This window comes from Carcharhinus amblyrhynchos, chromosome 10 (assembly GCF_965287045.1).
Source record: "Carcharhinus amblyrhynchos chromosome 10, sCarAmb.v2.hapA, whole genome shotgun sequence".
Taxonomy (NCBI): Eukaryota; Metazoa; Chordata; class Chondrichthyes; order Carcharhiniformes; family Carcharhinidae; genus Carcharhinus; species Carcharhinus amblyrhynchos.
This window is the reverse complement of record NC_137333.1, coordinates 71,444,168-71,464,142: the sequence shown is the minus strand read 5'-3', so window position 1 is coordinate 71,464,142 and position 19,975 is coordinate 71,444,168. Positions and strand designations below refer to the sequence as shown.

The following is a 19,975-nucleotide window of genomic DNA, read 5'->3' as shown; positions in this document are numbered from 1 at the left end:
GGGCAATAGTATTGGTTTCAGATTGTTTGAGACAGGTAGTGTTATGACAGGTCAAATGACAACCACTGGTGTTTTAAACCTCTGGCACTTATTTTCCTTGTTGAAAATTATTGTTAATTTTGTGACAAATATTGTTAGAAGTAACTATTGATTTATGGTAACATAAAATATGTTTTTAAAGGGCACTATTGCACTTTTAGCAATACATTGCTAAGCATTATTACAGCAATAAAAAGCTTGCTGGAAGTTTATCTAAAAGTTGAGATGTTAAACTTTAAACTAAACAAAAATATTTACGTACATATAATTTTCTATTGTATTGATCCGAAGGGCACGTTTAATTAAGTGTTGCACAAAAGCATCGACCATTGCACAGAATTTTAGAAGTGGTTACAGTTGTGAAATCCAAAGTGAGATGAAAACAGATGTTACTATTAATTTACCTCTGGCGTAGTATGAATGAAATAATGTCCAGATAGCGACCAATTTTTTCATAAGAGGACTAGAAAGCTGAAGTACACTATCCTGATCCAAATTTTTTTTTCATAAAAGCACTTAGCGGAATGACTTTCTGCAGTTTAGAATAAAAAGGAAATAGCATCACATTTTTCATTAAGTCAGAACTGTATTGCTTGTTATAAGAGGTCATATGTTTAGTTTGCATATTTCTGAAAGAAGACCTTTGAAGCTATCATGGACTAACACAAGCCTGCCTTTACTGGTCAATACACACATGCGATTCTTACAGTTGCACACGCTGTGTGATTAGTCTTATTGGCAACTTTGTAAACAGGGTTATTTGCTCACTATGCAAGCTTGATTCTGAAATAGGGCATACCAAAGACATTGGGTGGCATGGTGGTTAGCACTGCTGCCTCACAGTGCAAGGTACCTGGGTTTGATTGTGTGGAGCTTGCATGTTCTCCCCATGTCTGTGTGGGTTTTCTCCGGATGCTGCAGTTTCCTCTCGCAATCCAAAGATGTGTAGGTTAGGCTGACTGGTGGGTTAATTGTGGGGGAAGGACAGGCGGATGGGCCTGAGTAAGTTGCTGTGTCAGAAAGTCAGTGCTGACTCAAAGGGCTGAATGGCTTCCTGCTGCACTATAGAGATTTTATGATTCTGCAGGATAAAGACTACCCTGATTGGATCACTGTGTATCGTGCAAGCTCATGAATGGGACTAAGAGCCCAGTCTAACTCAGATTACTCTGGAAGAGCAAGGTATCTTAGAACTTTGAGCAACAGGTGAAGCTAAAAGTTTCATGTTGCTATTGCACAATAGCAACACTAGTGGTATTTGCCACTGACAGGATGCTGCCTTCAAGCCAAAAAAAGAGGTTCTGCCTATTACACAAATGCATAATATGATATGAATTCCAGTGCCAGTGTGATGCAAAGTATGTCGGCGGTATGTTCCAAAGACAGGCAAACAATATGTCCCAACCGCTATTCGCAATCAGCAAGGTACAGACAGTACCTAACCAGCCTGTGCTTGCAAAACTCAAAGCACGCTGTCCAACATTGGATGTGTAGGTTCTGCAATTGAATCACATTTTTTAAATTATCCTCAATGTGCTACAAATTATACTGACAGCCAAGTTAAGATTATCAGTCAGGCTCACAGTGTGGCACATTTGTGTGTACCAGAAGATACATATATTAATACCAGGGCCCTGTTCTTTTTAGTCACATTGTGCCTGTTACAGCTGAACAAAATAAATGATAATTATACTGTGGATGCTGGAAACAAGAACGAGAATGTTAGGTATATCAGGAGAGAAAGCAGAATTAATGTTTTGAGTCATGGACCCTTCGTCAGAACTGAAAGAAGGGGGAGTATTGGAGCAAAAGGAACTGAAACAAAAAGTAGCAACTTTAAGAACAACAGATTGCCCAGTGTGAGATGGGGAGGGGTGTTTTGCATTAAGGCATTTTTTTTATGTTTTTATTCCAATTCAATCAAATCAAGTCCAACTCAGAGTAAGTGAGACATTCCTGATCCAAGCTGACAAGACAGGGCTCCCACCTGTCTTGGGCTTGATCTATATGATCCATGCTGATTGCAGTAGGCATAGCTCCTCCTCCAAGGCTTGATCTCATTTGCATCTTAGCAAAAAGGCCGAGATGCCACTTTTAAAAATTGCTTCGGATGAAGCTAAAATGTAACCTAATGACTTCAACCAAGCACCGCATGTCGATGCTACAGTTGTTCTTAGCAAAAAGGCTGATTAAGGCAGTAGATGAATTGAATAGTAAAAAAGATAAGAAAGGGGGTTTTAAGATGGAAGTGAAAGGTCAAAATCCAAAGTTGTTGAGTTTAATGTTGAGTTCCAAAGGCAGTAACATGCCCAGTTGGAAGGTGAGGTACTGCTCATCCAGCTTATCCAGGCTTCACTGGAGCATTGTCACAGACCAAGGACGGACATGTAGGAATGAGGTTAAGGTACTGAGGTAAAATGGTAAGCACCAGGAAGGTTAGGGTCATGCTTGCGTACTGTGAGAAGGTGTTCCATGAAGTGGTCACCCAGTCTGTGTTTAGTCTCCCCAGTGTAGAGGGGACCGCATTGGATCTGCAAATATGATAAACCAAACTGAAGGAAATGCAAGTGAAACACTGCTTAACCTGAAAGGAATTTGTAGGGCCTTGAATGGTGAGGAGGTAAAGAGGCAGGTGTTACACCTTTTGTTTTTGCAAGGGAAGTTATCCTGGGAAGGAGATGGGAGTTGGGCATGATGGAGGAGTGGACTAGGGTGTTAGAGGGAGCAGTTCCTATTGAATACTGACAAGTGTGGTGGTGCATTTAATGGTAACATCATGCACAAGCTGGCGAAAGTAGCTTAGTGGTTTAAAAAAAGGGAGCAGTATGGACAAGTTGGGCCAAGAGGCCTGTCTGCATGCTGTAAATCTTATGACTGTAAATGGCAGAGGACTATCCTTTTGAATGTGGAGGCTGGTGGGTGAAAAGTGAAGACATTGGAGGCTCTCTCATGATTCTGGGAGGGAAGGGAAGGGGTTGAACCTGGTTGAGTGTCCTGTTAACCACAGGTGGGGGGGATCCTTGATTAAGAAGAAAGGCAGACACATCAGAAGCACCATTTCTGAAGGTGGTAACATCAGAACAGAAGTAACAAAAGCAGAGAAACTGGGAGAATGGAATGGAGTCCTTACAGGGTTTGAGGAGCTGTAGTTGAGGGAATCATTGGGTTTGTAATGAATATTCGTGGTCAGTTTATCACTGGAAATGGAGTCAGAGAGGTCAAGAAAGGGACCATGTGAAGGTTAGAGAGGGTCAGAAATCGGAAGCAAAATCAATAAATGTATCCAGGTCCAGGAGTGACAACCATTTGCTGCTTCAGTCCTCAGGGCACTACCATGACCGATCATGATGTAGATTGGGTGGACCAAGGAACATTAATTGTGGTTATTTGTGCCTGTGTTACATATAAAGGACAGATATTTTATTCTCAAATGGAACTGGTTGGAGAGAGTCGATCTCTAAAGAAAGTTCAGACAAAAGGAATCCAACTAAAACATAACTCCAAGAGTGCATAAAGCTCCTGTTCGATATTAATGTCAATGCCAACCTTTTCCCTTTTTGCAAAGGCTTTACTGTTTGTATTTCAAAGAAAGTTTCTGTGGGATTAGCTTTAGGAACCATAAGCAACCTTTGCAGCTCTGATGAGTCATAAAGAGAATATTCATGTGCCACTTGGAACACCATCCAGCCTCATATTAATCAACGCTTCTGTAGATCTTTCCAGTTTTCACCTCTCTTCTAAACGGCCTCCCCTCCAAATGGTTGGTGATGATGGAGCTGAAAGTCTTCTATGTGGTGGCAGTAGGACCAACCAAAATAACTACTTCCAACCAGGGTTCCCTCTTTCCAGCCCTTGTTGCTCTTCCAATCATAGATTCTGTCTGTGGAGAAACAGCAAGAATGGGCAAATTGTGATTGAAGGAGTTGGAACAGTGAGGCCAGCCCTGTTCTTAATTGTTCCATTTAATGCTCTGGTAGTTAGTGTCCTTATTTTAAAGGTGAGACTGGTCACTCCTTGTTATGGACAGATGCAGCAGTGATTGGTAGATTAATGAGTATTAGATCAAGTGTGTTATTTTTAACCACCTGCTTCATGCTCAACCTGATAACTTCCAGATCTGGGCAACTTGGCCTGTGGCGGTACTGCTGAAACATATATAGGCCAGGCCAGGGAAGACATTGTTAAGAAGTTGGATTTTTGGGTCTGAATCCCCGTAGCCCCAACTGGAACACACTCCACACCCTACGTGTGACAGAAACTCCATCTTTCAATGATGCACTCCTCATCAAACGCAACCTGGTAAACTTTCCACAGAAAATCTGGGCAACCCTCAACTACTTGACGGCTGGCCTGGGGAAAATGTGGTCACTTTCTACGGAGGTGGTTTATGATGAGTAGCTTAAATTGTAATTGTGGCTAGCCAAGTCAGGCCATCATTTGTATATTCAGCTTCTGCCCTGAGAGACCTATTCCTGTTGGCATCAGCCATTCACACTGCATCAGCAGAAGCCATTGAACAGACAGTTGACCACGACATCAAACTATAACTGCTTTCCCAACTACATGAGTTAATAGAGTCTAGTCACATAATCACAGTATTACTGTAGCCTGATTCGATTCTCTGCAGTAATGGATGAATGTTTAGTGAAAGCACATGGATGGAAATGAAGACTAGTTGAAAGCTCAGCAACAAAACTATGCTGGGTCATAGATTGTTAATTTTTATATACGTACTATAAATGCCCCCTTCGATCCTGAAACCACAAAGAGTTTGTTTCATGTGATTCTTGGGTTTGTGAAGTGGGTTTTGTTTTGAAATTGTAACCCAATCAATAAGTCAAACTTTGAACTGTTTCATGTGTAAAGTTATTTGATTACTCAACTAGATGAAGTAAAAATACACAGATTCAGGAAAAAAAATAGAAAATGTTAATTTGTGCAGAATTTAGGGATTCCGAGCATGTTGGGGAAAATCTTGCATTACCTACTTTCAAATGATTTCTTCTTTCCAAAAGCTCATCCAGGTCCAGTGGTCAAAGTGTTGGACCTCCATTATCCTGCAAATGGTGTGGTAGCTGCAAGATCCTATCATTCTCCCAAATGATGAACAGTGATGTGTTCAAAATCTTGACCGCATTACAGTGATGAGGTACAAAGTGAGGGCTGGGGGATTTTTCTCATTGATAAGCAAGAAAAGTCCAAAGGAGTGGTGTTTCTAACTGCATCTGCCAGGGATTAAGCTTGCAAACCAGTTAATCATTCCTGCTAAGCATGTGAAAATGGTTCATGGCACTAGCGTGTTGAAACTGGAATGTCATGAAGGCCTGTCCCTCGCCTGAGGTGTGGTGATCCTCAGGTTAAATCACTACCAGTCCGTGCCTATAGTCATCTAGGACTATGGCAACTTTATCTTTACTAGAATGTCAGCAGAGAATAATGGAAAGAGTAAAATTGAATGACTGGGATAGCATGGTGGCACAGTGGTTAGCACTGCCGCCTCACAGCTCCAGGGACCTGGGTTTGATTCCCAGGTCACTGTCTGTGTGGAGTTTGCACGTTATCCCGGTATCCGACTGGATTTCCTTCGGGTAGTCCGGTTTCCTCCCACACTCCAAAGATATACGGGTTGGGTTGATTGGCCATGCTGAATTGCTCCTTAGTGTTCCGGAATGTGTTGGTTAGAAGGATTAGCGGGCTAAGTATGTAGGGTGATGGAGATAGGGCCTGGGTGGGATTGTTGGTGCCGATCCGATAGGCCAAGTGGCTTCCTTTTGCACTGCAGGGTTTCTTTGTTTCCATTAACCTATGAAAAGCACACAGTGGGGTTCACAGCGTCAGTGACCCGGGTTTGGTTCCCAGCTTGGGTCACTGTCTGTGTGGAGTTTGCACATTCTCCCTGTGTCTGTGTGGGTTTCCTCTGGGTGCTCCAGTTTCCTCCCACAGTCCAAAAGAATAATAAGTGGTTAAATGCATTGGACATGCTAAATTCTCCTTCAGTGTACCCAAATAGGTGCCGGAGTATGGCGACTGGGGGATTTTCACAGTAACTTCATTGCAGTGTTAATGTAAACCTACTTGTGACTCTAATAAATAAATGTTAAACTTTATAACTTTAAATTTTAACACCTGTTTTTAAAGTTTAAAATTTTATTCCCATTCCAAATTTAGATTTGGAAGAACTTTTTGAGCGACATATGTAGTATTAATTGGGAGCAAATTGAGATGATAAACTGGGAGCACAAATGAAGCATAATGCACAACATATTGACATTAGCATAATTATCACAAAACACCATGATATTACTATATGGAGGATACCTTATGATAATTCACCAATAGTGAATTGGTATGCAAGCGTATAAATTCTAGGTCTTCAAATACTAAATTTCATTTTGGAGATATACTGAAAAAATGTCTGATTTTCTTCTAATGGAAAATGTATTTGTGCTTCCTTTTTGAATTATCTTTGGAACCTCAGTTCCCATAGCTTACAAAGGAAAGAAAGACAAACTTGCATTTATATAGTGCTTTTCACGACCACCGGATGTCTCAAAGCATTTTATAGCCAATGAAGTAAAATGAACTTCACTAAGTGCCTTTTAACTTCAGAAGTGATGAGTTAACTGAGAAAAGGGAGTCTCTTTTTGGAAGGTACTTTGCCTCAGAAAGAGTTCACCCAAGATGCAGAATTTATGAGCTTTTATTTGTTATCATAGGATTCTTTAAAAACAGTTAATGAGAGAATGATTGCGAATGTTTTCAGCTATGCTTTCTATCTGCTATCCTAAAGGAACCAGTTGGAACAGCTCTATAAATGTATCAAGAAATTGCTGATCAGTTTATAGATTTTAATCCCCTTTTGAACTAGGTATGTTCTCCTTGGCAGGAAACAAAGTAAATTTACAAGTGTTTTATCACACATTTTTGAGCTTAAGGGAAAGCAAGTCCTTGCTGAGACTGACAGTATATCTTTTTATTCTTTTAATGTATTTTTATGGTGTATATTCGAGTCTATTGAAAATTAAATAACTTCCTTGATTTCATTGGAATGGGTGTGTTTGTGGTCTAACCTTCAGGTTATGCCCATTGAGGAATTCCAGGTTCCGAAAAAATCTACCGTATGAAGCTAATTTAAAGACAGGCTCAGTATATCATTTTCAAAAGAAAGCAGATTTGCCACATTCCCTCCTTGAATAAAATCAATTAAAAGGAGTGTTGGAAATGGCATGCAGCTTATTGGGGCAACTGAGAACAATGTACCTTCTGCAGAGGTTTTCCACCATTGTCACTTTTTTCCTGCTCAAGGTAGCTCGTGCCACTCATCAAAGTGCATTAAGACTGTGCACCGATGGAAATAATCCATTGAAGAGACTTCTTGCACTAGAGACAGTGAATTGGCAGATTTCAAACAGAATGAGGTTTCATCAAGGAAGACTATCCCCATTATGTTTATTTATTAGTGTCACAAGTCGGCTTACATTAACACCACAATGAAGTTACGGTGAAAATCACCTAGTTGCCACACTCCACAGCCTGTTTGGGTACACTGAGGGAGAATTTAGCATGGCCAATGCATCTAACCAGCACGTCTTTCGGGCTGTGGAGGAAGCTCAAGCAGACATGGGGAGAACATGTAAACTTCACACAGACAATGACCTGAGCTGGGAATTGAACCCGGGTCCCTGGTGCTGTGAGGTGGCAGTGCTAACCATTGTGCCGTGGAACAGTGCATAACTACAACTCTTTTAATTGCGAGTTTGTTAGCTTAATGTTGCTCCAAAATTTTAGAACAACTGAATCAAGTTCAGAAAAAGGTCTTGGTAATCTGTGTTAACTTGTGTTTATAGAAAAATTGTCTATTCAACTCATCCAAAAAAGGATACTAGAGTGTAATTATTTCATACTGAGCTGAGCCAAGTTCTGCATGAGCCAAGTGTAAACAGAAGAATGATATGTGCAATCCCAAAAATCAGGAATGATGATGGGATCACTGAAATTTAATAGCTTAGAAATAAACAAGCTGTTGAGAAAGTTGCACTGTATCCCTAATTGTATTCATGTCAATTTAGAATTAAATACTGTAATTGATGTAATGAAGATGTTATTATCAATGAGTCCCATTGAGATGGGTTTTAAATTAACTGCTTATATTGATTTGATATTGAGAGGAAAATGTACTACATAGAACGAAACCAAAGTAAAAGATGCAACATTATTCAATCATGACTTCAATTTCTTGGGTTTGAAATTTGTTATGCGCAAAGTATCTTAATGTCTTCTACATTCAAAAGTACACAGACTCCACTCTACCAGTGATAATTTTACATTTGTTCTTGAGTTTTCTTAAAGATAGCAAGAATACATCATAAAATAAAACATCATTATTGGTCAAAATCATAGTAAACAGAAAAATAATGTGTTTACATTGGGCCATGCAAATCAATGACGGGAGTTTCTGCAAGGTTGCAATAGTTTTTGTGTCCGAATTTGACAAAATAAATGCAAATTGAGCACAAATTCCAGTAAGTGCAAATCCAGTTTCTGTGATCCTTTGTGCTAGTTTAAAAATCATCACCGTGAAGCAGCAGCTTCTTCCCTACTGCCATAACACTTTTGAATGGACCTACCTAACACTAAGGTGATCTTTCTCTACCTACACCCTAGCTATGATTGTAGCTCTACATTCTGCACTCCTTCTTTCCTTCTCTATGAAAGGTATGCTTTGTGCAGCATGCAAGAAACAGTACTTTTCACTGTATGTTAATAATGCAACAATAAATCAAGTCAAAGATCCTAAGCCCAAATCTGATGAAATCCCCAAATCTAATTAATCACCGTTGCAAGTTTCAATTAATTGCACCTAATGAGGACCTGAAGGAGGCTCTTGAGATTTTTTTCAGGTGCACAAATACTTATTGTTTTAAAAGCTTTAACTTTATATGTAATTTAACTACTGTACATCAATGTTCTTTATAACTTATAACTTTATAACTTGTTCTTGCTAACTTATCAACGTAAATAGTTCTTTATAATAAACTCAACACTCTTTAAAATACTTATTTTTTGTGATAGTCCCATTTTCCATTACAATTATTAAAGCTACACTGAGTTACTGCCCTTAAATATATTGAGAAATACTTCTTAATGCAAAGTAACTTTTAAAAATTACGTTCTAAATTACTGACTGATTGCAATAGTTTGGAACGAATTTAATTTTGATGATATATAAATGGGATTTGGTGGAAAGTTCAGAAATAAAATATGCCTCAAGACTGGAGCATTTTTACTTAGAATTCCTATAGTGCGAAGAAGTCCATTCAGCCCATTGAGCCTGCCCCATCCCTTTAACTAGCCCATTAATCCCCTGACACCAAGGGGCAATTTAGCATTGCCGATCCACCTAACCATCTTTGGACTGTAGGAGGAAATCAGACCACTTGGAGGAAACCCATGCAGATACAGGGAGATTGCCACAGACAGACAATTGAGGCTGGAATTGAACCCAGGTCCCGGAGCTGTGAGGCAGCAGTGCTAACCACTGGGCTGCTCTTTTGCAGTTGGGTCACCAATTGTGCCCAAAGTGGAAACACTTGGCCTTCATATTCGGCAGCTGAATGACTGCTATTGCATGATTGTCAGGACAAAATTGTTTAATGCTCTCAGGGTTGTAAAGGATAAAAACTTGATTGGAAGTGTTATTCTGATAGTTTAATTGCCTTTTTTATTAACTGTTTTTCAAGGTAAAAAGAATGCAAAAGCGCACAAAGATTTGCATTTCTGCTAGGCATGACGAGAAAATCTGGAATCTTAGCATACTGGCAGCACAGAAAGTGTCCATTCAGCCGTAACAGCTCTCTGCAAGAGCAGGTCAGGTAGCCCTGTTCCCTGTCTTTTCCTGTTGCCCTGCAAATTGTTCCTCTTCATGTGCTTATCCAATTCCATTTAGAAAGCTGCAGTTGAATTGAACTCATCATGCAAAAAAAGGTTTTATTTGTGCCACCTTTGGTTACTTTGCCATTCACTTTGTATTGGGCTCTTCTCGTTCTTGATTCTTCCACCAATGGGAACAGTATCTCTATCTACTGTCATGATGAGACTCCCTGATCGTTTTAAACTCCTGTATCAAATCATTCAACATTCTGTCAGGAGAACAATGCCTGGCTTCTCCAATTTATCCACATTACTGAAGTCTCTCATCCCTGGAACTATTCTTGTAAATATTTTTACACCCTCATTCTTCTTATTAAAATGTATCACTCCACACTTCTCTGCATTAAATTTCATCTGCCACATTACCACCTATTCCACCAACCTGTCAATGTCCTCTTGAAGTCTACCACTATCCTCCTCATAGTTCACAACACTTAAGTTTTGTGTCATCTGCAAATTTTAGAATTGTTTCCTACATGCCCAAGTCATTAACATAAACCAAGAAATGTAGTGGTTCCAGTACTGTCTCCTGGAGAACCCCACTATATACCTTCTTCCAGGCTGAAAACAGCTATTTGCTACTACTCACTCTTTCCCAACACCAAGGTCTGTGGTTGCTGGGTTCATCCGTACACCCTTTTTGAAGATTATGGCCTCTGTGATTTCCTCCATTACTTGTAGCCATGGATGCGTCCCATTTGATCTTGTTGACTTATCATCTGTTAAGCTTACGCAGCCTTTCTGTTGCCTCCTTTTTAGCAGGTTTTAGTCCAACCAATGCCTCAATTACTACTTCTTTCACTACAACTTTGCCAGTATCATCATCCATGGTAAAGAATTAAGTACCTCAGCCATTTGAAAAAACAAGTGTTCGAGTGATGTGAATGTTTCTGGCAGTCCCAGCATTTCTTGTTATTCCTAATTTCTCTTGAGAAGGTTGTGGTGAGCTGCCTACTTAAACTGCTGCAGCCACCTGTGTAGGTGTACTGATAGTGCTGTGTGGAGGGGGTGCCAGAATTTTGATCCAGTGACAGTGAAGGAATGGTAATATAGTTCCACTCGGGATGATATGTACTTTATGGGAACTTGCAGGTGGTAGTATTCCCCTGTGCCTCCTGCCCTTGTTCTTCTAGCTGGTAGAGTTGATGGGTTTGGAAGGTGCTTTTGAAGGTGATTTGTTGCAGTGCATCTTTGTACATGATACGCACTGATGGTTTGCAAGATGCTGTAAAGGAGAGCCTTCTGTCTCAATGCATAGATCCCCTTTTGGCCCCTAGCTGGCCCCAACCCTCCTTTTATTGCCTTCTTACTATTTATATGACAAAGATGATTTTTGGAATCCCTTTTTGGTCTCTTGTTTCTCATTGCTTATTTCCTTTTTTGTTTCCTTTCTATATTCACTTTGGTTCTTATTAAATCATTAACCTAATATCTGTTGGCTGCTTCATCTAACTCTATTTCTTCTGTCATCCAGGGAGCCCTGGCTTTGCTTGCCTTATCCTTCTCTTTTTTGGGAATGCATCTGTACTGTACCCAAACTATCTCCTCTTTAAAGATAGCCCATTGTTCAATTGCAATTTTATCTGCTAATCTTTGATTCAAAGTTACTGGAACAGATCTGATCTCATCCCACTGAAATTGTCACTCCTACAGTCAAGTATTTTTACTCTAGGTTGCTCCTTGCCCGTTATTTTACAATTAAGCTAAGCTTTATGAACTATGATCACTGTTTCCCTCTGATATTTGATCTATTTGACCTACCTCATTCTTCAGAACCAGATCCAGTGGTGTCGCTTTCCTCATTGTCCTGGAACCATGCTGCCACCCACTCACCCCTTTCTTTCGTTCCCTAACTTTCCTAAATACCAGAATCATTAGTATCCAGTCCTGCCCTTTTTTGAGTCAGATCTGTAATCGCCACAACATCATATTTCCATTTCATTAACTGTGCCTCCAATTCACTAACCTTGTTCTTGATTTAATATAAATGTGCAGTAAATCTAAATTATACCTATATAGCATTCCCTCTTACTCTGATCCCGCTAATACCATGCTGTTTTTTTACTCTAGTGCTATCTGTCTCTCCAAAACATTTGTGAACTTTGTCTCTTAGGCTGCATCATCATTCTCATCTTGCCAAGTTTGTTTGTACCTTCCAGGCCCTAACAAACCGGCCTGTGAGGACATTGGCCCTGGCTCTGTTGAGGTGCAACCCAACCACCCTCCATAAGTCCCACCTTCCCTTCATCCTGAGATACCTTAAATACAGGAGCATTAACTGCTTGAAGTCCATTGGCGTTTTGTAGGAAAATTATAGTTAATTGATGCAAATGTATCTTTAATGAATTGGAATTTGAATATTTAATTGCATATGGTTCAAAGAATGTTTCAAAGCATGTTGAATTGCATGTGTAACAAATTTGGAAAATGTGTGTTACAGATTTCTTCACAAATAATCTGTTGTTTGGATCTGTTAAGGGAATGTTACAAACATTTGTTGCAGACGACAGATTCTATTTGATAGCGAAGGGTTAGTGCATATTGTTAGCATTGTACAGACACCAGACCCTTTATCTAGCATCCCAAAATCCGGAAGGACCCAAAAACCGTCTATGTTCGTGATGGTGCCCAGGGCAGCAATTTGAAATTGGTACGCAGAGTACTTCATCGAGCTACCACTTTATTTGGTGTTACCATTGATACCTGTGTAGATTACACTCAGTTTGAACAATATTCAAACAAGTCTCTCCCTGCAATTCTCATCTTTTACCTGGTTTAATGTTGAAGCGGTCAGAAAGAAGCCCTGTGGCTGGTGGGAGTGCCAAGAGGAAGCAGTTATGACTGGGTATTAAGTCAGGAAGTGGATTTCTGATGCATCGAGGGAAGGGTGCCTCAATGAAAAGATTGAGTGAAGAATATGGTGTTGGTACATCAACCACTTGTAATTTGAAGAAGTAAAAGGAGCAATTACTTAAATGTTACACTGATAGTGAATGTTAATGGATAATAGGAAAACACTCCATCAGTCAAAAGACTGTCCATGTAGACAAGAGTTACGAGAGTGGGTCAGGCAGTGTCGGTGCAACAACTATCCATTGGATTCCTTCTTTATCATGGCCCAAGTGAAAGTATTCCAGGAACAGGTGGTCAAGAAGGCGTATGGTGTACTGGCCTTCATTAATCGAGGGATTGAGTTTAGGAGTCGGGAGGTAATGCTGCAACTTTATAAGACCCTTGTCAGGCCTCATTTAGAGTATTGTGCGCAGTTCTGGTCGCCTCACTATAGGAAAGATGTAGAAGCTATTGAGAGGGTACAGAGGAGATTTACAAGGATGTTGCCTGGACTGGGAGGCATGCCTTATGAAGTTAGGTTGAGGGAGCTGGGACTCTTTTCCCTGGAGAGACGAAGGTTGAGAGGCGACCTGATAGAAGTTTACAAAATGTTGAGAGGAATAGATAGGGTGGACTCTCAGAGGCTATTTCCCCAGGTTGAAATGGTTGCTACGAGAGGACACAGATTTAAGGTGCGGGGAGGGAGGTTCAGAAGTGATGTTAGGGGTAAGTTTTTCACTCAGAGGGTGGTGAGTGAATGGAATCGGCTGCCGTCAGTGGTGGTGGAGGCGAACTCGCTGGGGTCTTTTAAAAGACTTCTGGATGAGTATATGGGGTTTAATGAGATTGAGGGTTATAGATAGGTCTGTAGGTTGGTAGGTGTTGATGTGATCGGCACAACTCGTGGGCCGAAGGGCCTGTTTGTGCTGTAGTGTTCTATGTTCTATTAACAGCACCATGTGAATGCTCATCAGGATGGTATAACAAAGTTTAGCAACATCTGCTGAAAAGGCCTCAGCTGACCATGATGCTGCAGAGGCATACTTGGATGAATTTCCCACAATAATATTGGAAGAAGGTCTAATAGCAGAGCAAGTGTTTTCTTCTTTGGCAGTCCCTCTGGTTAAGGATGATTTGAGCAAATGTACAATGCTGATAAGACCTCATGGTACAGGAGGTATGGGCCTAGGAAAACCTATGTAACAGCAGGTGAGACAGCGTCAACAGGATTCAGAGACATCCCACTGTACTCAGATGTTCAAATGCAGCAAGTACCCACAGGTGTAAATTGCTTGTTATTGGTAAAGGCTAGAATCCCAGGTCTTTCATGGGGATCAGGGTTTTTCCTGTTGTTTATAAGGCCTAAAAGCACTCAAACGTGACTAGAAAAATTTTTCTTGATTGGTATGAGAACCATTTTGCCCCTGAGGTAGGACTGAGGAGAAAAAGATTGTTCAAGATTTATTAGCATTTGCAAAAGGTTTGTTCAACTGTTGAGAGTTGTCTGAATATTGACAATGCTGCTTCGGTTCACCTCCAACTCACAGACAGCGAATACATAACATGGTCATGAAGAAGTATCAAGGGAATGATAGTGACAATGATGAGATTGAAAATGGTGTGTTGGATGAACAGGAAAAGATGTCTATTGTGGGATGGAGAATGGCTTCATTAAAGAATTGAATATTATGTGGGTCCATGACATACAAGAGAAGTTATTGAAAGCAGGGTCCACATATTTGAAACAACATAAGCTGCAGGGCATGTTTAAAAGAAGTATGAAGGATCCTCAACCTTCAACTGAGTCAGCCTGTGTCTGTACACCAGCTATCATCTAGACGTTCCTACTGGTGTTGACTCTTCAGTTGCGACGTAATTTAATAAGATGAAGAAAGTAAAATAACATGATATAACAATAAAAGTAAATTCAAACCCTTTAATTCTTTATTTCTCATGATTTATTTCTTGTAATATATGCTAGACCTAAGATCCAAAATCAGTAAAATTCCCAAATCTGGCACACATCCAGTCCCAACCTTCCTGGCTATGAGGTCCAGTACTATATGTGATATGGTAGGAGACAACATCAGTTTCTAGTAAGATCTCACATATCACCTTTTGGTAAAGGGGTACTTGCTACGAGGACTTGTAAGACTGAGCTGATTGATTAGTGAGCCCAAACAAATTGAGAAAAGAAGTGACTTTGGGTAAAATGACATTTTTTTTATGAGAAGAAATCTAGTGAACTGGAGAGAGAGTATGCTTAGCCAATTTTGATGTTGTCGGTTGCTTGTCTGTGACATCCAATAATTTCAGTAGTAAAACACTGAAGATATGGCCTACAAAACATTGTATTAATAAAATGTTCCTTCTTGGCAGGTTAGTCACTCATAATAAATTCCAGTATAAATATAAACCTTTGTTAAAATTTCTCAAACCAATGCATGCATTTCTTCCGCCCCAAATGCTTTTAAAACACTTGCAACTGTTATTGTTGATTCCTAGTCATTGCCATCTCTATTGAAAATATTTGGCTGACCAAAAATATATAGCAACAATCTCAACATTCAGTATCATGAAATTCCTTGTTCTGCTACTCATCATATAGAGCAAGAGATAGCAGCAGACATATGGTAGTGATCAACAGAGTTTCCATCCATTTCTATAAATCGTTCTACACCCACATTCTAAACACATTTTTCATTGAACTCACTGACCTACACCAAAGATAAAAATAAGAATCCAAACATCCATCTATCATAACAAGCTTCTCATTGATATCTCTTAATAGAAAAAATAAATTCTAACAGTTCTTCTTACAGAAACTGGTAGAAGAGTCTACAACCAAAACATTAACCATCAATTTTACAATTGCTGCATGAACTGCTTTATATTTCCAATAACATTTTCTATTTTTATTTAACATTTGGATAAAGACGTTGTGAATTTTTGTTGGAGGTGAGGTCAGTTTTTGAGGATGATTGTGATAATGTTGTTACCTTGGGTCTAGCCTGCAAAGTAACATTGTCAATAGTTTAATGACAAATAACTTTCAATCATATGATTTTTACAAATAATTTACTTGGTGTCTGCTTTTCGTTTTTCCTGATCTCATGTCTGTTATGTCATACTTTTCAAGGAAATAATTTGTTGCTACTGTCACATTGTTGGACAGAATGCTGCATTGCTGCAAAATCTCTCTGAAATCTGTCACTTTATTTAAAATTCCAGGACAGATTTGGAACAACATATACTAATTTTATCATTTTTAAAACAAATAATCGAATAATTCCCTATTTATGTGAAGATATCAGTATGGTCTGTTTATTGGTTTTGTCAAACAGCTGGAACTATCTAGTCAGCTTTTTTACCACTTTGTCAACCAACTTTTTGAAATAATACCCAGTATCAAATTCTGTTTCTTTTCAGAGTTAATGTATTTGAGAACTGAGGCCACCAACAAACTGAACTCTTGTATGCTGGTTTTGTTTTGAGATTTATGAAGCATAGATCCTTATTCTTATGAATTTCAGTAATAATATCTACCATTAAATCTCAAACAGTGACTGATTCCAGAGGATGTTAACAAATAATATCTACAGAGGTATGAAGTGTTCCAAGACATTAGAGTCCCCAGGGAGGGAGATAGTTTAAGGGACACCTGGGAGATCACAAAAGTTGGGTTCTATTGTAAATGGAGAATTACAAAATGAGCAACTTTGGTTATCTAACTGTGATGTGAAAAGACAAAGCCAGCACAATTACTAACTTACCAGTCACCAAGCCAGAAGAAAGAGAGAAGAAAGTTTGCTGTGTGAGGAGACAATAAAGGCTTGTGGAGATGGACATCTTCAATTCACTGAAGACAAATTGGGAACATGTAAGTAGTTTGGAATTAGAGTTGTAAACGTAATGCCCAACCCAGTGCGTCAAGGAAACCATGAAAGGCAGTATGGATCTTGACTTGGTAATGGTTGCCGACTCAGCTCATATAGAGGAAAGTCCACAGAATGATCAAGTTGCACAGAATCTGAGATTCAGAAATGGAATGAGGCGGGAAGAATTAGGGATCTTGTGGTGAAGGATCCTCTTGGGGAGAGTGATCATTGTATGGTGGAGTTTCTGGTGCAGATGGAGGAGGAGAAAGTGGGTCCCTGGACACGCGTCCTTTGTTTGAACAGAGGGGAGTACGGTAGGATGAGAGAGGAATTGGCGAATGTTGACTGGGGGAGCGCGTTGGAAGGTAGGTCTGCTGAGGAGCACTGGAGGATCTTTAAGGAGATCTTTCTTGGTGCTCAGCAGAAATTTATTCCAATGGTTAAAAAGGACCGTAGGAGGAGAGGTAATAAGCCGTGGATAACGAAGGAGGTGAAGGAAAGTGTTAAATTAAAAGCGGAGGCGTTTAGAGTAGCTAAGAGTAGTGGGCGAGAAGAGGATTGGGAGAGGTTTAAATGTCAACAAAGATTGACAAAGAAGTTGATAAAGAAGGGTAGGAGAAACTATGAAGCTGGGCTAGCGCTTAATATAAAAAAGGATAGCAAGAGTTTTTATAAATATATAAAAAGGAAGAGGTTGGCTAGGGTGAACGTTGGACCCTTAGAGGATGAGAGGGGGGACTTAGTGGTAGGGGATGGGGAAATGGCTGAGGTCTTGAATAACTTTTTTGTTTCGGTCTTCACGGAGGAGGACGTGAATAATTTGCTGGGTGTTAGCAATGGAAAGGTGGTAGGACTGGAGGGTCTCAATGACATTATTGTTACTAGAGAGGCAGTGCTCGACAGACTAGAGGGACTGATTGTGGACAAGTCCCCAGGACTGGATGGAATGCATCCGCGGGTTCTGAAAGAAATGGCGGAGGTGATAGTGGATGCCTTGGTGGTTATTTTCCAAACGTTGCTGGATTCCGGGGAAGTGCCAGAAGATTGGAAAACGGCTAATGTTACGCCGTTGTTTAAGAAGGGTGGCAGGCAAAAGGCAGGGAATTATAGGCTGGTTAGTTTAACATCTGTTGTAGGTAAAATGTTAGAATCCGTCATCAAGGGGGAAATAGCGAGGCATCTTGAGGGGAATTGCTTGATAGAGCAGACGCAGCACGGTTTCGTTAAGGGGAAGTCGTGTCTGACAAATTTATTGGAGTTCTATGAGGATGTGTCTAGGGCGGTGGATAGAGGAGAGTCGGTGGATGTGGTCTTTCTTGATTTTCAGAAGGCGTTTGACAAGGTACCTCACGAGGTTATTGCAGAAGGTAAGGGGGCATGGAGTTGGGGGTAGGGTGTTAGCGTGGATAGAGGATTGGTTGTCAAATAGGAGGCAGAGAGTGGGGGTTAATGGGTGCTATTCGGATTGGTGGTTGGTGACTAGTGGAGTACCCCAGGGGTCGGTGCTGGGGCCTCAGCTATTTACCATTTATATAGATCTGGAGGAGGGAACCGAGTGTATGGTGTCGAAATTTGCTGATGACACCAAGATTGGTGGAATGGCAAATGGTGTGGAGAGTCTGCAGAAGGATCTAGATAGGCTGGGCGAATGGGTCAGGAACTGGCAAATGGAATTTAATGTTGGCAAGTGCAAGGTGGTCCAGTTTGGTAGGAATAATGGTAGGAAGGACTATTACTTACGGGGCGAAAAACTGCAGCAGGCAACGGTGCAGAGGGACCTCGGGGTCCTTGTGCATGAGTCGCAAAAACCCAGCCTGCAGGTGCAGCAGGTGGTCAGGAAGGCTAATGGGATGCTGACCTTCATAGCGAAGGGGATTGAATATAAAAGTAGGGAGGTCTTGCTGCAGCTGTATAGGGCATTGGTGAGGCCGCAGCTGGAGTACTGTGTGCAGTTTTGGGCGCCGCACTTACGCAAGGATATTTTGGCCTTGGACGGAGTGCAGAAGTTTACTAGGCTGATACCGGAGTTGAGGGGATTGAGCTATGAGGAGAGTCTGAATAAACTAGGCTTGTACTCGTTAGAGTTTAGAAGAATGAGGGGAGATCTCATTGAGACGTATAAGATGATGAATGGGATGGATAGGATAGAGGTGGAGAGACTCTTCCCGCTCAGAAAGGACAGTAGGACTAGGGGGCACAGCCTCAAGATAAAGGGGGGGCGGTTTAGAACGGAGTTGAGGAGGAACTTCTTCACTCAAAGGGTGGTGAATCTCTGGAATTCTCTGCCCGTTGAAGTGGTGGAGGCTGCCTCGCTAAATATTTTTAAGACGCGGATTGATGGGTTTTTGATAAGAGAGGGGATTAAGGGTTATGGGGAGAGGGCGGGAATGTGGAACTGAGCCACGACAGATCAGCCATGATCTTATTGAATGGCGGGGCAGGCTCGAAGGGCTAGATGGCCTACTCCTGCTCCTATTTCTTATGTTCTTATGAAAGACCAGGATCGGGTTTATAATTTTAAACCATCTAAATTTAAACAAATAAGGATTGACTTTAATAAGTTAATTGGTCGCATTTGTTCAACAACATTTTACTACATAAGTGGAACATCTTTAAAGATATAATAATACTGAAAGATATTATAAGAATGAATACATACCTTGGATTAGCATGTGTAAATTAAACAAGCATGACCTAAAACTAAGTGAAGTGAGCAGGAGGGCCGACCTCTGCAAATTAGGAAAGGATTGGTCTCATTTTGTTATGATGTAAAGAAATGGAATTGATTTAAAATATCTAAGTTTGTGGATTATCTTTACAAGAAGTATTGAGTAGACAGCAGTCAGCATGAACTCAGAAGATGCTATCTGACTAATCATCATGACCATTCTTTCCTGAAGGCTTGCCTGGAATTGTTGGGGGGGAGAAAAATGTTGAACAAAATTTAGGCTTTTCAGCCCTGAAGGACACTGAGCAAGGATAATCAAGGTATATAAGATGACAAATATTATAAAAAAAAGTAAATCTAGATTTTTACTTTGAATGCTGATAAGGGGATAAATTCAAAATTGGTGAAAGCAAACTTAAGACTGAAGTCAGGATGGCCTTTGAACACAAGTTGATCAATACATTGAATGGGCTTCTAGGAAGGTTTATTTTTTATTTGCTCATGGGATGTGGGTCCCTTGAGAAGGTGATGAGCTGCTGCCTTGAACAGCTACAGGCCCTGTTGTGTAGGTACACCCATAGTGCTGTTGGGAAAGGAGTTCCAAGATTTGGAACCCGTGGCAATGAAC

At 40.4% G+C, this 19,975-nt stretch overlaps 1 protein-coding gene across 1 annotated transcript in view; it reads left to right on the top strand.

The window, feature by feature from the left end:
- The window catches only part of micu2 (mitochondrial calcium uptake 2), a 458,278-nt gene that overhangs the window by 13,769 nt on the left and 424,534 nt on the right, over window positions 1–19,975 (top strand). The window lies entirely within an intron of this gene.